Here is a 20,698-nt window from a genome sequence, read left to right as displayed (position 1 = left end):
TTTTTAAAGCTAATAGATCCTGATTGCCAGTTCAAGACCAAAGCATGTTAAAATATTTGGTATTACAACAGAGATCATTCACACCTATATGCACGCTTCCTCTCCTCAAAGCTTATATCATTGAGAAAAGCAAAGTGTGTGAGCACAGAACTACAAAACATCTACCCCACAACTATATATAGTCCTGGTTCACCTTGTGAGTCCTGGCTCCATTACACAGTTGAAACATGATCTCTAAAGTCCTACTTATGTGATTGGTAAGCATATTAAATGCAGAAATGGGGAGAATGCCAACTCTGCTCCCCTCTGATATGGTTTTGCTCATGCAAAAGTTATGTAATTGAAGAACTTCTATAAACGTTTACTTGTGGATGTTGTCTGTGCACGCATACACACAAAAATATCAAGATTCTTGCAATTATCAAGTGCCTCCATGCTTAGAATAGTCTCCCTTTCAGATACGTCACTTCTACTATTGCAGTTATTTCAACCTTGTATGCTGCCTCTGGTGGGTTTGGCTGGAAGGGACCTTTCTGGGCTGGGTGACTATCAATAAATCCAGCAGTAGAGCTGTTTCCCCTCTCTTTTTAGTTAAATGCTTTTAATGCAGTTAGTTATGCAGCTATGTGTTAGTACAGTTAGAATGCATTCTTCAGGAGTCTGCTGGAAACAGCCTATTGAGGCCTGTTGCTGTAAGCAGTCATTTTTGTGCTGTATGCTGTTTTTTATTTGTTCAGAACTACGAGTAAATGAAACCTTTTTATTCTTTCTCTTACTGATGTCTCAAAGCATTGAGACAGTAAGTGCTGGTTAATGTGATAATTGCCCAGCTTAGAGACTGCAGACAAGAATGAGTGCCAGCCTTTGCTTGACAGCATAAATTCACCATCTTTCAGCCTAGTCTAGTTCATGTGGTTTCTTCAGCAAGAAAAACAGAAACATCATCCATAACCTCGTATAGTTTGGGAAATGACTTTAAATAAATAAATACAGTGGTGCCTCGCTTAGCGATTGCCTCATTTAACGATGTATTTGCTTAGCGATGAGGTTTCTGGAGTGATTTTGCACTCCGTTTAATGATGTTCCCTATGGGGAAAATTCGCATAGCTATGTTCAGGACCTTGCCTCGCTTAGCGATGACAGTTTTAGGTCCCCTGTTTCGCTTAGCGATGTGCCATTTTCGCTATTTTTAAAGTGTCTTAAAAGGTTCAAAATGGTTTCAAATGCTTGGATTGGTTAGAGCACCTTCTAAAATGTGTGCAAACTTAATTTGGCTTTGTTCTGACTCTTCATTAATTTTTGGTGAATTTTTTCCCCCATTGAAAAGCAGTGAACCCGATTTTGACAGCTCCATTCCATCATGTCGAAATAATGGGACATTTGGAACTCACCTCTACTTAATAGGATGTATTAAGTCCTCTGCAATTGTCAAGCCAGCAATACTTTCAAGCATTAAATTAAAAATATTGCACAGAGTTAACATGCAGTGTTCCTCCAAGACTGATAGGCTAAGAGAGAGAGAGAGAGAGAGAGAGAGTGCAATTATTAAGTGTGATAATTACCATCAGAATAGATTATTGATGCAGCAAGGAGAAAAAGGACAAACAGGACTTACATAAGTAAAGGGGGTGGGTTCCACCCCAGGATAGCTGAACTCTTACTTTTAATAAAGAGAAGCAGATATGCCATACAAATTGGGAGATAATGGTCCAAATCCTATTTCTTAGTAAATCACATTAAAGGGAATCACTGAGGATTTGGTAAGTCAACTCCTCTGTGATCTCCATTGATTTGAATGGGTCTCCTCTAACTTGACTTACTATACTAAATAAGTCATGGTTAAAGCAGGCCATTTGAATCAATGGAATTTACGGAGGTGACTCACAAAATCCCTATTGATTCCATGGGCTTGCTCTAGTGCTATTTACTATGCTAAGCAAGAGGATTTTGGTACCTGTTTTAAAGTTATCAAGCTGGCTGGATAGCTCAGTGGTTTAGGTATCTAATTGTGGAGCCAGAGGCTGGAAGTTTGATTTCCCCATTGTGCATCTTGTGAGTAGAGTCAGCCTGTGTGGCCTTGAGCAAGCTGCACAGTCCTAGGGCAACTCCAGAAGAAATAGGATTGTACTTCTAAGTACTCTGTCTGGAAAATCCTGAAAAGTGTTTCCATAAGTCAGAATTGATTTGACAGCACATGATTATTTAAAATTTGTCAACCACTTAAGTGACCAGAAATGGAAAACCAACACAAGACCAACTCTTGACAGGTGTAATATAAGTATGTTGTGAGCTACCTGTAATTTTCAGTTATTTGAAAAGGTTAGAACTGCTTTAGCATTACAATGCTTAAAATGCCCATTATATGAGAAGCTTTAAAAATTCATTATCTGTCAGGTTTGGTTTCTTTTGGGAGAAGGTCACAGAAGACTTAAAAATGTTTTATTATATTTCTGCACATTTAGCAATATAAAGATTGAAACATATTGCCATGACCCCTAAGTTTGCCCCATCACATCACATCTTCAGTGGGAGACTATCATATTTGCAGAACTCAACTGAGTTCTCTATTGATCTTTTTTAGAGATGGGGGTATTCGTATACAAATATCCCCACACAGGTGGCATTAATGAGGGTCCAGCCCCATGGGACCAGACAGTCCACTCACCGATCTGCCATGGATGTGGATGGTGTGAGTCTACAGATGGCTTGAAAGCACACAATCCGCTCACCACTCTTCAACCTTGCAGTGAGGCTTGTCCTCCTGCCTCCTGCCAGGAGTGGCGAGCGGATTGCGCGCTGCGGAGCCATTCATCAAATCGCACTGTCCACAGCAAATCGGTGAGTGGACCATCTGGCCCAATGGGGCTGGCCCCTCGTTAATGCCACCTGTGGGAGGATATTCGTATTTGTATATGAATACCCCCATCTCTAATCTTTTCTCTTTTTGCCCAAGTCTGACTAACTCAAAAAAGCATATTTCAACAAGCAGTCTGTGAAAGAAAAGAGAAAAGAAAAGAGAGAGAAAGGAAGGAAGGAAGGAAGGAAGGAAGGAAGGAAGGAAGGAAGGAAGGAAGGAAGGAAGGAAGGAAGGAAGATGTAGTACTTATTTATTATTTAAGATATACAGTATTTCAGCATTAGTTTTTGCGATTACAATCCACTTCCTCAAGACACAAAAGGCAGTTCAAAAATTACTACTGTTTGGATCACAAAATTCCTTATAGAACAAAAAGCATCCTGCTCTATTTGCTAATTAAGAGTCATCACTCTATTGCTGAATTTCCATAACAAGCTGTTGCCTTGCAATGCACTGACTTGGGTGAGAGGTGGCTAGCAGGCAAAGACCACCATGTTGTAAAGGACCTTGTGATACCCCCCAGCTCAATTTTCAATCCAAAACATAGGAATTAACAATATGAGATGGATCAATAGTCTGACCTGGTAGAAAGTAGTCTCTTATGTTTTCTAACTGCCATAGCTTTCAAAGCAAAATCCTGGAAGTATCTTCAGTTTCTGTGAAGGTTTCTGGAATACCTAAAAGTTCACTGCCTATGGTCCAATGTAATACTCAGCTTCATATTAACCCTGCACCCAACCTATTTCTTGTTATTGTCACTTATTCCATGTCCCCCACCCCACCTCAAGTTCATTTTAATCTTAAGATGGCCTTTTTTCACATCCAGTAACAAAATGTGTATTTTGAAAAATGTGCAAACTTCCTAAAAGCAGTTGGTTGGAGACATGAAGCATGTTCAGGGCCTGAAACAGTTATAGGCTCATTTGACTCCACTGATCAGGTCAGTGTCCCTTTAAGGATATGCCAGGATTTGTGACGCAGTCCTCTGCAATTCTATTACAGGCACCATCGGTTTATAGCCTTGCAGATAGAGGGAATGTTTAATAAACAAGCTCAGAGTAGCCAAATTGGCACTGCTGCCACCTTGACTTTTCAATTTCCAACTTCTGGTTCATTTAAGGTCTCAGCCACATCATTTTCAATTACCACAATAAATACCACTGGCAGCATCACTATACTCAACAGGAAACAGAAAGACGCATTAGGTAAGTTCCTAACTACTGAACTCTTGGAAACAGAACTGTGAAAAAAGCTAAGCACTTATTGGACAAAATCAGCCCTGCAGACCCAGCATCTCCCTGCCTCCAGCTACTTCGAGGAATATTTCAGTTGAATGGGCTGAATGTTTAAAAAATGTCAGAATGGTTGTCTGATCCTAACCAAATCTGGTTTCTCTGAAAGAAATAATGGCATAAGAGGTCGAAAAAAAAAAAAAGGGGGGGAAATCACTTCATCATAGACAATTATTTCATATGCTTTTTCCTTACTTAAATGTACCCAAAACGGTGATGGGATGGGAATAAAGTGTCAGTCAAATTGTGTTACTGGCACACTGTTTTTATATCAAGCAAAAGGGAAATAAGACTGCGGAAGCATGCAAGCAATTTACAATTCTAAGTAGGGAGATAAATTTAATGTGACAGAGAGATCTATTTGCTTTCCATGAAACTACCTTCTCTACTCTGGAGGCTTGCCTGCATTCCTTGCTGTGCTGGGCCTGTTTGTTTGTCTATCCTTCCTAATCTTAAAAAATCAAGGTTGAATGATGACTGCATTTTTTTACATGACCTGCATCCAACAAGGGATAAGGGGCCCCTTCCCCATTTCTCTCAACATTAAGCAGCCCTTCTCTTCTCTTAATCAAAATAAATTAAGACCACTCATACACAGAACTGAAGACCACATAAGTTTTATTTGTTTGAAAAACAAAAATTGAAATGTGCATTTGAGACAACCATCTGAAACAAACTTTCTCATGTTACTGCACACTAAAACAAAGCAAATTACATTTTTTTAGTTATGAAGACCCACTTAAATGAGGAAAAAACACTTCTAACATCGAGGTGGCTGAACAAAAGAATGCACAACCTTTCCCTTCAGTATGTTTTCCTTCTCAGGAGAGGTTAAACAAATGTTAGGAGTAAGCTCCACTCCTTTCTACTGGGTAGCAAAAGTTACATACAAGACTTCACCCTGTGCCATAAAGTTTTATTTGAACCTTTTGTAGTCCATTCTAACACTGTTTCTTAAGCGGAAAAATGTAATAAAAAGAAAGAAGCAAAGCACAACTCCAAAAGCTAGCCTCTGTCATGTAAAAAACCAAGTACATAAAAAGGCTAGGCTGCAAGACCACTTATTTATAACTGCACTATATCACCCTTTAAAAATTTAGTATCAGGACAGCATACAAATATCACATAAAATAAAGAGAGAACAGCCTAAAACACCAACCCGTTATGAGGGAGAGCAACAAAAACAGTGCAAGAGATGTGGAGGGGGAGAGAAGCAGATAAAAATCCAAATACATATATAGTTTCTTTCTGAACAATGGAGCAAAGTCAGCCAAAGAAATCAGCCCCATCCTCTGGCCCCCTCACTGGCTCCCACCAAAAAATGAATGTTGTGAATAGGTCATGCTGTCAAATCAAAGCCCACACTCTTTAACTGCTCCTGTAGATTTTTCTTATGATGAACTGAGAACATCACAAGCAAGAAGCAACAGCCCTCAGAAGCAGTTCAAGTGGGTTACTCTTTGGGCGGCCTCTTGCCGCCTCCTACAACCCACCTATGTCCTAAATTTCCTCTTGCCTCAGGGGGAACAAAACCGTCTCACCCTCCAAGGATGCCAAAGAGACAGTAGTGCAAAAAGAGGAAACAAAGGCTGGTTCGACCTCTGAGAACACAAATTAGTTCTCATTTCTATAATCTACAGATGGGGAACTTTGGGCCCTGTACATATTTTGGGCCACAAAGCCCAATTTCTTTCCACTGTATATGATGGGTGAGGCATATGGAAGGTGTAGTCCCCTCCCACATCCAGAAGGTTGTGTTATCAAAGTCTTTGGTATCCTTTGTCTTTCTGAGAGCAATCTGCTCAAAGGATGCAAGTAATATTGCCTTCAAAATGGTCTGTGTTGTCGTTGTTGTTAGCGATCATGAGGCTCATTGGCTTAGCGATGGTTCTCATTTTGACCGATTCTCCACCACATCATGTTTTTCATTGAACAGACCTTTCCCATAGAAAGTCCTCAATCTTAGCCTTAAAATAGTCCGAAATTCCAGATGCTATCAGCCAAGCATGTAACTGCCAGTAGGTTCTTCACTACAGAGTTGTTTGAACAGCGTGCAGAGTTGAGTTGTTGTTTGGCCAGAGAATGTGCCGCTTGCTGGTAAGTCGGTGCTAGAGTTCTTTTATCCTCTGGCAGACTGAGAAGCAGAGGCTGGTTTTTTTCCATATGAATAATTGGTATGCAGCCATGGCTGCTCGATAATTGGCAATTTTTATTCCCAGAGCTGATGCAGAATAAATTCTCCTTCCAATAGAATCCAACTTTCTACCTTTATGGTTATTGATGCTGTATAACTGTGTCTCTTTGCTCTTGTAAGGAATGGTTCCACAATGATAGAGTTGGGTTGTGGGCTCTTAGAAAGAAAGTCTGCTTCTTCATCTTGTATTTTGTATAAATTTTCAACCCTACTTGAAGTTGGTGAGAGGGCTGATGGATTTTTCCAGGATTCTTTTACCAAGGCAAGCAGTGATCGTAACATTACAGAGGTGGCAGCACTTATCAGAATGTCATCATATACAGGGTCAAGTTGTTACCGGCCAATTTTGGATTTCAGTTTTCCTGAAAGGAATCAGCCATAGACGCAACAGCTGAACCAAAGGTCCGATTTTATTTTAGATAGCAAAGAGCAAGAAAGGTCAGCTGGGATTTCCCTTAAAAGCAAAGAAGACCCCGAACATATAGAGTACATACATTTTATAATGATACAAAGAGCAATAAAATGCAACAATTCTATTGGTCAATTGTACCCCAACTTTGGATCCACTCCCTCACTGGGTAATTGATGTCAACTACGCTAATCTATTGGTTACATATAAATATGCATATTGTGCCCCTATCTCTCCATGACCTGGGCCCTAGATGTGCCTGAAAGTCTGGGGACAAGAGTATCCATTTCCCTTATCTATTGGTATGTTTAAGTGTTTTCTTCCTGGGCCCTGATATATGGCCTTCAATACTGTGAATCATTTGTGAATGTTACAACAATCATTGCTGACTTCCTCCTACAACCATTCCAATGGTGGGCCACCTGTTGTATCAAAAAGGTGGTTGGGCAAAGGAAAAGAGTTACATTGTTATTCTATGTCAGCCATAAATATTTTTGAGCTAGGTGTGAATGTTTCAGGGTTAGGTCTTTCTGAGGCCTGTACTTTCTCTTAGTGTCTTGTCAGTTCTAAAATGTAGTTTCATCTTTACTCGCTATCAAAGTGGAGGTCTTGGAGCCTCTATATGCAGATTTCACCATCCTAGACGTTAAATCTGAGAAAGGACTGATACACTGTAATGATGATGGAGAGTTGGTGTCACTGTCTGGAGATGTTGCTAGCAGAGGTGGAGACTTCAGTGAGGAACCTTCATCTTGTTCAAAGTCTGAGGAGTTTTGATTATCCTCTATGAGTAGCTCTTTCTGTTTCACATATCTGTTTTTTCCCATTGTTTTGCTTTGAGCATCATATGTACCAGAGATGAGTGAGCCCAGTTTACTTTTAGCATTTTTGCTTGAGTTTTTTGCTCTTTTTCCAGAAATTGTCTCACTGGGTTCAACAGATTGATACTGGTTGGTTGTTGGTTCCATACTTGATGGGCTAGAGCCCTGAGATGGCAATTTGAAATCTCGAAACTGGCCTCCTTTTGGTGTTGGAGACCTAGAACTTGAAGCACCAGGGAAACAATCTTTATGAATTTTCTCTCCTTTAGTTTCTAAAGTTTTTGAAACTGAGTATTGGCTGTGAGAGGATTTTGCTAGTTTCCTCTCTGGTGATTTGGACACCAAGCAGTGGTTCCAAGAAGCCTGGGACTGTTCTAGCTCAGGGGATTTTGATGGCAAGTGTTGGTTCCGAGATGCCTTTGACTTGGCCTTCACTGTTGGTACTGTGACAAACCCAGACCTACTGGGATCTGCCACACGTTAACTAAGCTGCCACCAACCATTCCCTATAAGAAGTCACACAGACCAGGGATGGATTTTCAACAAATAAAAGAATAAGGTTTATTTAAATACAACACACAGGGAAAATAAAATGATCAGGTGAATAAGATAAAGTAACGTGGCTTATTCTCATTCATACATGCATACAGTTTGGTTCACACAGAACCCTTAACTTGAAGCACAGACCCTGAACCTATCAGTTCTGGCTAACCAACAGACACCTGAACCTATCAGGTTGGTACTCTGACACACAGTAGTACCCTGTCTGACACACAGACTCCCACACCAGCTTCTTCTTCCCAGCTGCTGCTTCTTCACATCCCAGCGTCTAAACTTCTCCACACAGGCTTCACCTATATATACAGTACAGCCCCTCCTCCTGACGTCCCGCCTTCCACTCCCCATAGGATGGAACTTTCCCTCCAAACCCATGACAGACAGGTAACATCAGTGCTGTATGTAACACCTCCCCTCTTTATAAGTTGTTTTGTAGGGGGAAAGCTAAGGTGCTTTTTCCCAAAAAACAACCTGGATAAAACACACAACAACAGTTATACATACCATATCATACTTACTTATACTTACATTCTAAGTTAACCATATCAATTAGGCATTTAAACATTTACCATATACATTACATCAATTTACCTTTATTCATACAAACCAAGTTCAAAAAACAGGTACATTTAACTTTTTGTTCACCACTATATATACATATTCCATGTTTCTTTCGCCGTCTTCATTCTTCAGGTCTTCTTGACAAGGCGTCAGCAACACAGTTCACTGACCCTCTGACCACCTTCACTTCAAAGTCATAGTCCTGTAGGTTTAAAGCCCACCTCATAAGTTTGCTATTGTGGGTTTTCATTGTCTTTAACCATTGCAGTGGTGAATGGTCAGTGCACAGAACAAAATGTCTTCCCCAGATGTAAGGCTTGGCCTTCTGGATCGCGTAGACTATGGCCAAACACTCCTTCTCCACGGTTGCCAAATGTCTCTCACCTTTTTGAAGTTTCCTACTCAGGTAGGACACTGGATGCTGGTCACCATTCTCATCCTCCTGGCACAGAACTGCTCCTACCCCACTGTTAGACGCATCGGTGTAGATGATGAACTCCCGGTCGAAGTCTGGAGCACGCAGCACTGGATAGTTGATTAACGCCTCCTTCAACCTCTGGAACGCCTCCTCACAGTCGCTGGTCCACGGGATGCGGTCATCAGCCTTCTTCCTCGTCAGATCGGTCAGCGGAGCCGCAATCTCGCTAAACCTCGGGATGAACTTTCTGTAGTAGCCCACCAACCCAAGAAATGATTTGACTTTTTTCTTGGTGTTGGGTCTAGGCCAATCACGAACAGCTTCTATTTTGGCCTCCAGGGGTTTTATCACTCCTCCCCCTACCATGTGACCCAAATATTTTGTTTCTGGGATACCCAGCTGCAGTCTGTTCTCTCTGCAGAGCCTAGGCCAAAGCACTTCCTCCCCTGGATTAAAGCGCCTCTCCCTGCCTTCCTGGTCATCCCAAGCTTTCTTTCTGACCTTTTGAGCTTGCAGGGTCTCTGCTGCTAGCTCTAGGTTTCTCTTTAGGTCATTCCTTAAGGTGTCTATGTATGTCACAACGTCTTGTGGGTCATCCTGGGTGATCTGCTCCCAATTTTGTTTGATCAAATCAAGGGGCCCTTTCACCCTTCTCCCAAATAAAAGTTCAAATGGACTGAACCCGGTACTGGCTTGTGGCACTGATCGATAAGCAAACAAAAGGGATTGCAGCTTCTGGTCCCAATTGTTTGGATTCTCTGCCAAGTAAGCCCTAATCATGCGCATTAGAGTCCCATTGAACTTCTCAGTTAACCCATTACTTTCAGGATGATAGGCAGTGGTTTCCTTGTGCTTAATTCCACAGATTTGCCATAAGCGTTTCATGAGCTTTGATGTGAACGATGCGCCCAAATCTGTGATTATTTCTGAGGCAAATCCCATCCTGGACATATACCCCACCAAGGCATCTGCCACTGTGTTAGTTTCAATGTTAGTCAAGGGTATGGCTTCAGGGTACCTCGTGGCATGGTCCACAATGGTGAGAATGAACCTGTTCCCCCTCTTTGTGGCCTTGGGCAAAGGTCCCACAATATCCACCCCTATGCATTTGAACGGAGTGTCAATCACAGGCAAAGGGCACAACTTTGCTTTGGTCCTGTCGCGGCTATTCCCCTGCCTTTGACACACATCACATTGTTTACAGAACTCCCTGATCTGCTTCCCTATGTCAGGCCAGTAAAAATTCTGTGTGATTCTCTGCTGTGTTTTGTTCACCCCTAAGTGTGCAGCAAACATGTCAGAGTGCCCCCTTTGTAAGATCATGGGGCGATACTTTTCAGGTACCACTAGCTGACTTCGGATTCCATCTCCCCCTTTTGAGATATTCCTCAGGGTCTCTCTATACAAAATCCCCTTTTTCTCCAGAAATCTCACTGGGGTTTCAGGTGTTAGCTGGGCGTCAGTCACCTGTTCAAAACACTTCTGGAGAGTGGCGTCTGCCTTTTGCTCTTGTCCAAATCTGCTGTCTGTGGTTAAGGTTTCCACCACAGCTTCTGAACTCCCCCCACCTGCTTCCGTCTCTGGCTCATCATTACCCCCCTGAACTGTCCCCGTGGTGGCTTGTGAACGTGTAATCACTAGCACCCGTTTCACATGTTCAGCCAGGTCATTTCCCACGAGCACGGCTGCTGGCAGAGTCGATGAAATCGCTAGCCGCCAAACTCCCCTCCAGCCTTGAAAGTTGACAGGTACCTCCGCGACTGGCAGTGAGATCACCTGCCCCTCAATCCCTGCCACCTTCATGCTCTCATTTGGGATTAGATATTCCCTAGGAATAATATCTGGATGGCACAGGGTCACCTGAGAACAAGTGTCCCGCAGCCCCCGATACTGATGGCCAAGTATTCCTACGTCCACCCCTGCTGTCTCAAACAACTGAGAATCTGTTCTCACCAGTAGGCAGCGCCTGACCTCTACAAGAGGACCATTTTCCTCAGCCTGATCAGCAGATGTAGCTGTTCCAGATTGAGTAGCCATGGCAACAGGCTCCCTCAGTGACAATGAGCCTTGCTCTTTCTGGACACAGAACACAGCTTTTGGCTTGGTCCCACTCGAATCCTGAGGCACAATTCCTTTTAGCTGCTTTAATTTCTCACACTCTGAGATTAGATGGCCCTTTCCCTGACAGAAATAACATTTTCTGGTGTATTTTAAGTCTTTCTCATCTTGTTTTGGTTTTCCCTCCAAAATCTGAGGTCTTAGTTTCATGTCTGAGGGCTTCCCTTCACCATGGGCCCCTCCCCCTTGCTGGCTTTTCCCTGGTCCCTGAGAGTACTTGCTGTAGGTTTCTTTAGGTTTCCCCATCGCTTTCCCCTCACCCAAGGGCTTTCTTATTTGGGAAATAAAATCTGCGATCTCGGCGGCTTCTGCCACAGATTTTGGTTTCCTTTCCCTCACCTGGAATTTCAGTTCCCCATGCAGGACTGAATAGAACTGTTCCAGCGCTATCAAATCTTTAAGCTGCTGAAAGGTCTCTGTCCCCTCCTGAGATAGCCATTTCTCAAGCAGCCTCACCAATTGGGCCCCCACTTGGGTAAAAGTCTGCTCTGGTTTCTTTGTGAGGGACCTGAATCTTTGCCTCAGCTGTTCCGCATTTATCCCATGTCTTGCAAACACCAGTTTTTTAAACTCTGCAAAATCTTTCATCAGTTCCTCAGGCATCTCGGCATAGACTTCGGCCAGGCTACCACTGATTAAAGATCGCATGATGGTCATCTTCTCAGTTTCCCTTACTGAGAAGTCCACAAACGCTCTTTCCACTAGGGAAAAGAACACCTCAGGACAATCTCCCTTGTGGTACACAGGGAATTTCTTCAGGTCAGCTTTAGACAATTGGCCTCCCTCAGAATCCCTATTGTTATTATTGTTCTGGTTCATCATTTCCAATTTTCTTAATTCAAACGCCATCCTTTCTTTTTCCAGAGCAATTTTCTCTCTCTCTAACCTTTCCTCCTTTTCCATTCTCTCTCGCTCTAATTCAAACTGTCTCTGTTTCTCTCTTTCCCTTTCCTCCATTTCAAATTGCCTTTCCCTTTCCTCCCTTCTTTCTCTCTCTAATCTTTCCTCCACTTCAAATTGCCTCATCCTCAGTTCATGCTGTTGGGCTATGAGCAATTTTCTGAGCTCTGGGTTCTGTTCTCCCGTGCTGTCACCTTGCACTGAGCCAAATTCATCCTCAGAACCTTGGTCAATCTGGGGGTCTTTCACTTCACCCATTTCTGCCATCTGGCTTCGAGTCAAGGGCATAATCCCCCCTCAGAACAGCTGCTTTAAAAAGTCAAGCCTCAAAATAAAATGACCACTTTTTTTTTCTTTTGCCTCAGAACCAGCTTTCCCTATAGATTGCTGCTGTCCTTCAGCACTACTTGCAACTGTAGCGAGTTAGAGTCTACCCCCCTCTGCTGGGCCTCTCAGCAGGCAGGCTAAATCACTTCTACTTTACAGTTTTGCCTCAGCTTTTTTCCCGCCAAAAACAGGCTGCCTCAGAGCACCCTAATCTAGTCTCCCCAGTTGGCACGTTCTTCCACTAGCGCACCTCCCCGTGAGATACACCTAGAAGATTACCTACGCGCCTCAGATTGTCCCTGACTAGACCCCCCTTGCTCTGGGCACCCTTGCCAAGGCTTTGCTGGACCGCTGGACAACTGGACCAGTCGTATCCCACACGCTGGACACCAATCAATGTGACAAACCCAGACCTACTGGGATCTGCCACACGTTAACTAAGCTGCCACCAACCATTCCCTATAAGAAGTCACACAGACCAGGGATGGATTTTCAACAAATAAAAGAATAAGGTTTATTTAAATACAACACACAGGGAAAATAAAATGATCAGGTGAATAAGATAAAGTAACGTGGCTTATTCTCATTCATACATGCATACAGTTTGGTTCACACAGAACCCTTAACTTGAAGCACAGACCCTGAACCTATCAGTTCTGGCTAACCAACAGACACCTGAACCTATCAGGTTGGTACTCTGACACACAGTAGTACCCTGTCTGACACACAGACTCCCACACCAGCTTCTTCTTCCCAGCTGCTGCTTCTTCACATCCCAGCGTCTAAACTTCTCCACACAGGCTTCACCTATATATACAGTACAGCCCCTCCTCCTGATGTCCCGCCTTCCACTCCCCATAGGATGGAACTTTCCCTCCAAACCCATGACAGACAGGTAACATCAGTGCTGTATGTAACAGGTACCTCTTCTGAATCATGCTCTGATGTCGAGGACCTTGATGTCGAAGGTGATCGGCTACATGCCATATGCATAGCAGGCTCCAGAGATTTGGACATAGATAACCTGCATTTATGCACTACTGCACTACATCCAGTAGTGATGTATGGAAGTGAGAGCTGGACCATAAAGAAGGCTGACCGACAAAGAATTGATGCTTTTGAATTGTGGTGCTGGAAGAGACTCTTGAGAGTCCCTGTGAGGGTTCGTGTAGGCGGGCTGTCCCTTCTCCAATAAACGGACGAGACTCTTGTGGCAAATCAAACGGCAACGTGTTTATTTCAACCTTAACATCTTCATTGACAATTCCCATAAACGGGTTAAGAGACGTCTGGAGACCCGGGTTCGGTTTGGGAGGGGTCCATAAACTATGTACAAAAGGGTTAGAGTTCTCTGGGTTCCAGGGACCTGTTGAAGGCGGCACAGGTCCTGGTCCAGGGTTCACTTCTTCTTCCAAGGAGATCAAGGGAAGGGTCTCCTCGTCTCCGCTCCAACCGTCCCATGAGGACCCATCTTCTATGGTGTAGCCCCAGGGCCCGGGTAGCCCCCCAGCTTCCTCAGTTCGGAGATGTGCCATTGGCGTTTCCTTTCCAGCTCTCGGGCCACCGCCTCCCTCTCTTCCCTGAGTTTCCTACGCCACTCTCTCGCCTCCGTCTCACCCCAGTAAGACGGACGGGGCTTCAACCCGAGCTGTCGGCGCTTCTCTGCCTCTTCATGTGGCACCCGGACTTGTTCCCATTTGTGGGTCCACGGATCCTCCATCCACACCCACTCCCAACCGCCCGGAATATCCCTTGGTCTCCCCCTTATATCCCCCATCCCCGCCTCTATCTCCTCCTCCCTCTTTCCCGCCTGAGGCCGTCCCGTTTCGCGGGCAATTCTTAACCCCTTCATGTCCTCCTCTAAGTCACGGGTGTCTACCCCTTTGTTTAGGGTGAGGGATCCGCCGCATTCTGCTCCCCAGTCAGGGGTTCCCACTCCTTTCTCTTCCCGTCGCGGTGGGGATGGTGGGGGGGAAGTCTGTGTCTGGCTGCTATTCTTCAAGAGCAGCGGCACTCCAACCATGGCTTCCACCTTGGGAGCCTCACATACCCCCCCATCCGAGAGTGCCGCACGCTCTTCCTCGCTCCGCGCCCACGGACCCTGCCGGGAAAAATAATCTACGTTAGAGTGTTCCTTACCCTTACGGTATTGGACCCTGAAAGAATAGGGTTGTAACGCTAGATACCAGCGGGTAAGCCTGGGGTTCGTTTCCTTCATACGGTTTAACCACTGTAAGGGGGCATGGTCTGTTACCAAGGTGAAGGGGGCTCCCTGGAGATAGTACTTCAGAGTGTGGGTGGCCCACCTTATGGCTAGCGCCTCTTTTTCTATAACCGCGTATCTTTCTTCTCGGGGTTTCAACTTCCGGCTCAAATATAGAATAGGATATTCCTTACCTTCCCTAACCTGGGACAATACCGCCCCTAAACCTCTATCCGAAGCATCAGTGAAGAGGATGAAGGGATAGCTGAAATCCGGGGAGAATCGTATGGGCAGTTCACATATGATCCCCTTCAAGGTCTCGAAAGCCCTTTCTTGGGCCGGTCCCCACTTCACTTTAACTGAAGCCCCTTTTCTGGTGAGGTCCGTGAGTGGGGCAGCTATGGATGCGAACTGGGGTATGAACTGCCTGTAATAGCCAATCAGGCCCAGGAATTGCTGTACCTCCTTCTTAGTCCGTGGCTTATACCATTGCGAAATCTTGGTCACCTTTTCCTCCTGCGGCTGTACCTCTCCTTGTCCTACCCTGAAGCCCAGGTATTCCACCTTGTCTACGCCAATTTTGCATTTCTTGGGGTTGACGGTTAGGCCGGCCTTCCTCAACTCTTTGAAGACCCTCCGTAAGTGGGTTAGGTGTTCTTCCCAACTGGTGCTAAAAACAATGATATCATCTATATACGCCGCAGCCCAGTCCCTTTGCGAGTCTAACAACCGATCCATAAGCCTCTGGAAGGTCGCGGCCGCCCCATGTAGCCCGAAGGGCATTTTAACGAATTGGAAGAGCCCCTTAGGGGTGCAAAAGGCCGTCTTCTCTCTATCTTGGGCTCTCACCGGAATTTGCCAATATCCTTTAGTTAAATCGATCGAACTCAGGTACCGGGCATTCCCTAATTTATCTAGCAAGTCTCCCACCTTGGGCATGGGATACGCATCAAACTTTGAGACCGCATTAACTTTTCTAAAATCGACACAGAACCGGAGGGACCCGTCGGGTTTGGGTACAATGACGGGAAAGCTGCGCCAGGGGCCCTTAGCAGGTTCTATAACCCCAATACTTAACATGTCTTCTACTTCCTTTTCTATTAAGGCCTTCACGTGGTGGGGCCACGTTCTACCATTCTCCCTTACCACCACCCCGGGGTCAGTTTCGATATGGTGTTCTACCAAATTCGTTTGACCCGGAATCTTTGAGAACACCTGGGGAAATTCATCTTTCAAGGATAGGGCTTGCTCCTTCTGGGCGGGGTTCAGGAGTTTGCCCACAATGATTTCTTCATCCTCCTGCATTTGGCTTACTTCTGGCCCCAATTCCTCATCCGTCTCTCCATCGAAGAAGCATTCACGGTCTACCCACGCTTTTAGTAGATTTACGTGAAAAACCTGCCTTTTCTTTTTCCTATCTGGGGTTTCCACTTCGTAATCTACTTCACTGAGCCGTTTCACCACCTCATACGGCCCGTGCCATTTCGCCAGAAATTTAGAAGTCTCAGTCGGCAGCAACACTAATACCCTTTGTCCAGCTTCGAATTCTCTAAGTTTCACTTTCCTATCATAACGCTCTTTCTGTTTTCCCTGTGCTTGGGCCAGATTCTCTTGAGCCACCTCCCAGGCCAATTTCAAATTATTCCTCATCTCTACTATTTGCTGCAGGGCATTCCGTGAAGCATCTTCGCCCTCCTCCCACTTTTCTCGGATGAGGTCCAGCACCCCCCTAGGTTTCCTCCCGTACAACAATTCAAATGGCGAGAAGCCCGTCGAAGACTGAGGGGCTTCCCGTACTGCAAACATTAGAGGGTTAACAAACATATGCCATTTCTTGGGGTGTTCCATCGCCACCTTTCTCAACATCCCCTTCAGAGTCCGGTTGAACCTTTCCACCAATCCGTTGGCCTGGGGATGATAAATGGAAGTCCGGAGGGGCTTGACCCCTAATAGTTCCCACATTTGCTTAAACGTTAAGCTCATAAAATTGGTTCCCTGGTCCGTTAGCACCTCCTTTGGGAATCCCACCCTCGAAAACACCCCCAAAAGCTCTTTGGCCAGCACTTTCGCCGTTGTTGACCTCAAAGGGAGGGCCTCTGGGTATCTCGTCGCATAGTCAATTATCACCAACACGTACTGATGTCCCCCTTCCGACTTGGTAAGGGGTCCCACAATGTCCATGGCAATACGGTCAAAGGGCCTATCCACCAACGGCATGGGTACCAGGCCCGCCCCCGGGCCAGTCTTAGGTTGCGTTAGCTGGCATTTGGGACATGATTTACAATAATCTTCCACGTGCTTCACCATGTCTGGCCAAAAGAACCTTTGGCGGATGCGGGCCAACGTTTTCTGTGCGGCCAAATGACCGGCCACTGGCAAATCGTGGGCCCAGTGCATTACCCAGCTCCTCAAGTGGTCGGGGACTACCAGGGTTGACTCCTCCCCCTGTTCCCCTCTTCGTATCTGATACAGCAGTCCTCGTCGCACCTCAAACCCTTCCCCATTCACTGGGGTTTCCCCTTCAGGGTAGGCTTTTTGGAAACAAGGCCTTAGGGAAGGATCATCTTGTTGCAGGCCCCTTACTTGATCTCTGGACAACTGCATTATCTCTCCTTCCCCTTCTCCCTCTTCTCGTTCGCCAACCAGTCCGTCCTCTGCTCGCCGCGCCAGGTCCTCCAGGCCTGGCCAGTCCCTGCCCAACAACATCTCACGGGTTAAGCCTGGAACGACTCCTACTTCCAAGATGGCCTCCTGGGTCCCGATAGTCACGTTTGCCCTGGCCGTATCATATTCTTTGGCGTCCCCGTGGATGCACCTTACTACCACCGTTTCCCCCAGTCTCGGTCCCTCTAGTTCTCGTACCAGGGATCGGGTGCACCCGGTGTCTATTAGGGCCCTTTTCCTCTGTCCGTTAACCTCGGCAGTCACCACCCACCCGGGATGGAACTTCTCACCCACCTTAGCAGCGTTCGCATAGATGTTGACCCACGCATATTCTTCGGCGGGGCAGAATTTCCGGATGTGGCCGAACTGGCCACAGCCGAAGCAGGCGGTCATTTTCTCTTTCCCCTGGTTCCAGGTGGGGGCTAGCTTGCTTTTCGCCGGGTCGGTCGTGATCGTCGGGCGAGGGATCCGTGACCCGGTTGGGTTCACATACTCGACACGGTCGGGGCCTTGTTTTTTCGGAGTCGCCATCGGGGTTCCTCGTGGAGCTCCTGCGTTTACCGTCTCCGCCATCTTGTCCTTGCTCCGGGGTTTCTCTCCCCCTGCTGCAGGGCGATTTGACCATGGATCTTCTGCTCCTAGATAGTCCTCTAGTAACGTCACAGCGCCCTCTACCGATGTGGGTTTGTGTTTCACTACCCAGTTCCTAGGTCCGGAGCTCAATGTTGATACCAATTGTTCCAGTATTATTAATTCTAACACCTGTTCTGCCGTTTTTCCCTTCGGTTGTACCCATCTCGTAGCGTTTACCCGCATCTTTTGCGCCACCGTCCGCGGGTGTATGCCCGGCTTCAGTCGCAATTCCCTAAATCGTCTACGGTAGGCCTCCTCATTCAGATTCAGTGTGTTGAGGATCGCTGTTTTGACCTTTTCATAGTCCCCTGCGTCTTCTGGGTCTAACGTGTCCACTATCTCCTGAGGCAAGCCAGTCAGGTAAGGTGTGACAATTAGAGCCCACTGGTCCTTTGGCCCTTGCGCTGACACCGCCACTCGTTCAAATATATTCAGGAACGCCGCCGGGTCGTCTTGGGGACCCATCTTTTGGAGTTTGATCGGTGGGCGGTGTGCGATTGCCCCTCTTCCTTCCGCAGCTGGCGTCTTGGCCGACGACCCTATTTGCGTTCTGCTTAGTTGATCTATGATGAGCTTCTGTTGATCTGCCAGTTGTTTCATCAATGCTTCTTGCCCTTCCGTTATTTGTCGTATCCATCCTTCCGTTTCTTGCATGGCAGACAGCCCCCCGCGTTGGGCGCCAATATGTGAGGGTTCGTGTAGGCGGGCTGTCCCTTCTCCAATAAACGGACGAGACTCTTGTGGCAAATCAAACGGCAACGTGTTTATTTCAACCTTAACATCTTCATTGACAATTCCCATAAACGGGTTAAGAGACGTCTGGAGACCCGGGTTCGGTTTGGGAGGGGTCCATAAACTATGTACAAAAGGGTTAGAGTTCTCTGGGTTCCAGGGACCTGTTGAAGGCGGCACAGGTCCTGGTCCAGGGTTCACTTCTTCTTCCAAGGAGATCAAGGGAAGGGTCTCCTCGTCTCCGCTCCAACCGTCCCATGAGGACCCATCTTCTATGGTGTAGCCCCAGGGCCCGGGTAGCCCCCCAGCTTCCTCAGTTCGGAGATGTGCCATTGGCGTTTCCTTTCCAGCTCTCGGGCCACCGCCTCCCTCTCTTCCCTGAGTTTCCTACGCCACTCTCTCGCCTCCGTCTCACCCCAGTAAGACGGACGGGGCTTCAACCCGAGCTGTCGGCGCTTCTCTGCCTCTTCATGTGGCACCCGGACTTGTTCCCATTTGTGGGTCCACGGATCCTCCATCCACACCCACTCCCAACCGCCCGGAATATCCCTTGGTCTCCCCCTTATATCCCCCATCCCCGCCTCTATCTCCTCCTCCCTCTTTCCCGCCTGAGGCCGTCCCGTTTCGCGGGCAATTCTTAACCCCTTCATGTCCTCCTCTAAGTCACGGGTGTCTACCCCTTTGTTTAGGGTGAGGGATCCGCCGCATTCTGCTCCCCAGTCAGGGGTTCCCACTCCTTTCTCTTCCCGTCGCGGTGGGGATGGTGGGGGGGAAGTCTGTGTCTGGCTGCTATTCTTCAAGAGCAGCGGCACTCCAACCATGGCTTCCACCTTGGGAGCCTCACAGTCCCCTGGAATGCAAGGAGAACAAACCTATCCATTTTGAAGGAAATCAACCCTGAGTGCTCACGGGAAGGACAGATCCTGAAGCTGAGGCTCCAATACTTTGGCCACCTCATGAGAAGAGAAGACTCCCTGGAAAAGACCCTGATGCTGGGAAAGTGTGAAGGCAAGAGAAGGGGAGGAGAGATGATGAGATGGTTGGACAGTCTCACCGAAACTACCAACATGAATTTGACCAAACTCCAGGAGGAAGTGGAAGACAGGAGGGCCTGGCGTGCTCTGGTCCATGGAGTCACGAAGAGTCAGACACGACTAAAAAACAACAGCCTGCATTTCCCATGTCAAGCCCTATAGTATCTGTCTTACATCAAACCTTATGCCCTGCGGTGGTCGAGATAGGGCAGAGGTGTGCCCACTGTGCACCCCCACAGCGCTGTGGGGGGGCCTCCAAAGTAGAATGGAGGTGGGTAGAAATTCTGCCTCCTTTCGGACTGACTATGGGGAAATGGGGCAGAGCTTCGATACTGGGGCTTCCCCGATGCCAATGATTGCGGCGATCAGGGTGTGCTGGCAGCTTTTCGCCACGGATGCCTCCCACGCGGGCTTTCCTCCATTTTCTTTAGAACTTTGCGGAGTCAAATATTGGGGTTCGCCTTCAAACACCTGCGACATTATAGTCCCTCCGCCGACTACTTTCCGTCTCTATGACAACTACGCACCCTCCAAGAGTGCAAAAAGAGCCCCAGCACGGAAGTTCCTCCTTACGCTCTGTTCCAAGGCCGTCAACTGACGTGACGTTACGGTAACGAATCATAAGCGACCACGCTCAAGACGCTCTATTATCAACCTAAATTACGCTCTATGGTATCGCGTTGAAGACGTATGTCTACGTTCGCCTTGCGTCATATCATAGAGATGTAGGGAAGCACTCACTGATCAGCTTTTTATGACAGCGTTCGCCCTCACCCTGTCTAGCAATGAACTTCCGGATTTATAACGAATCATTGCTTCCCCCACGGAGAGGAAGCCTGGTCTACGCTGAACCCGGGTCTGAGACAAACTTAGTAGATCTCGCGTCAGCTTTTCGGTGGCTGGCGAGTTCAACTCCGCCTGGTGGACGTTCTAGGCAGACCGTGGCAACTTCAATGCCTCGGAGGGGGAAGTTTGGT

The sequence above is a fragment of the Pogona vitticeps genome, chromosome 5, assembly GCF_051106095.1.
Source record: "Pogona vitticeps strain Pit_001003342236 chromosome 5, PviZW2.1, whole genome shotgun sequence".
In the NCBI taxonomy this organism is placed as follows: domain Eukaryota; kingdom Metazoa; phylum Chordata; class Lepidosauria; order Squamata; family Agamidae; genus Pogona; species Pogona vitticeps.
The sequence above is the reverse complement of the archived record's forward strand: the minus strand, read 5'-3'. Positions refer to the sequence as shown.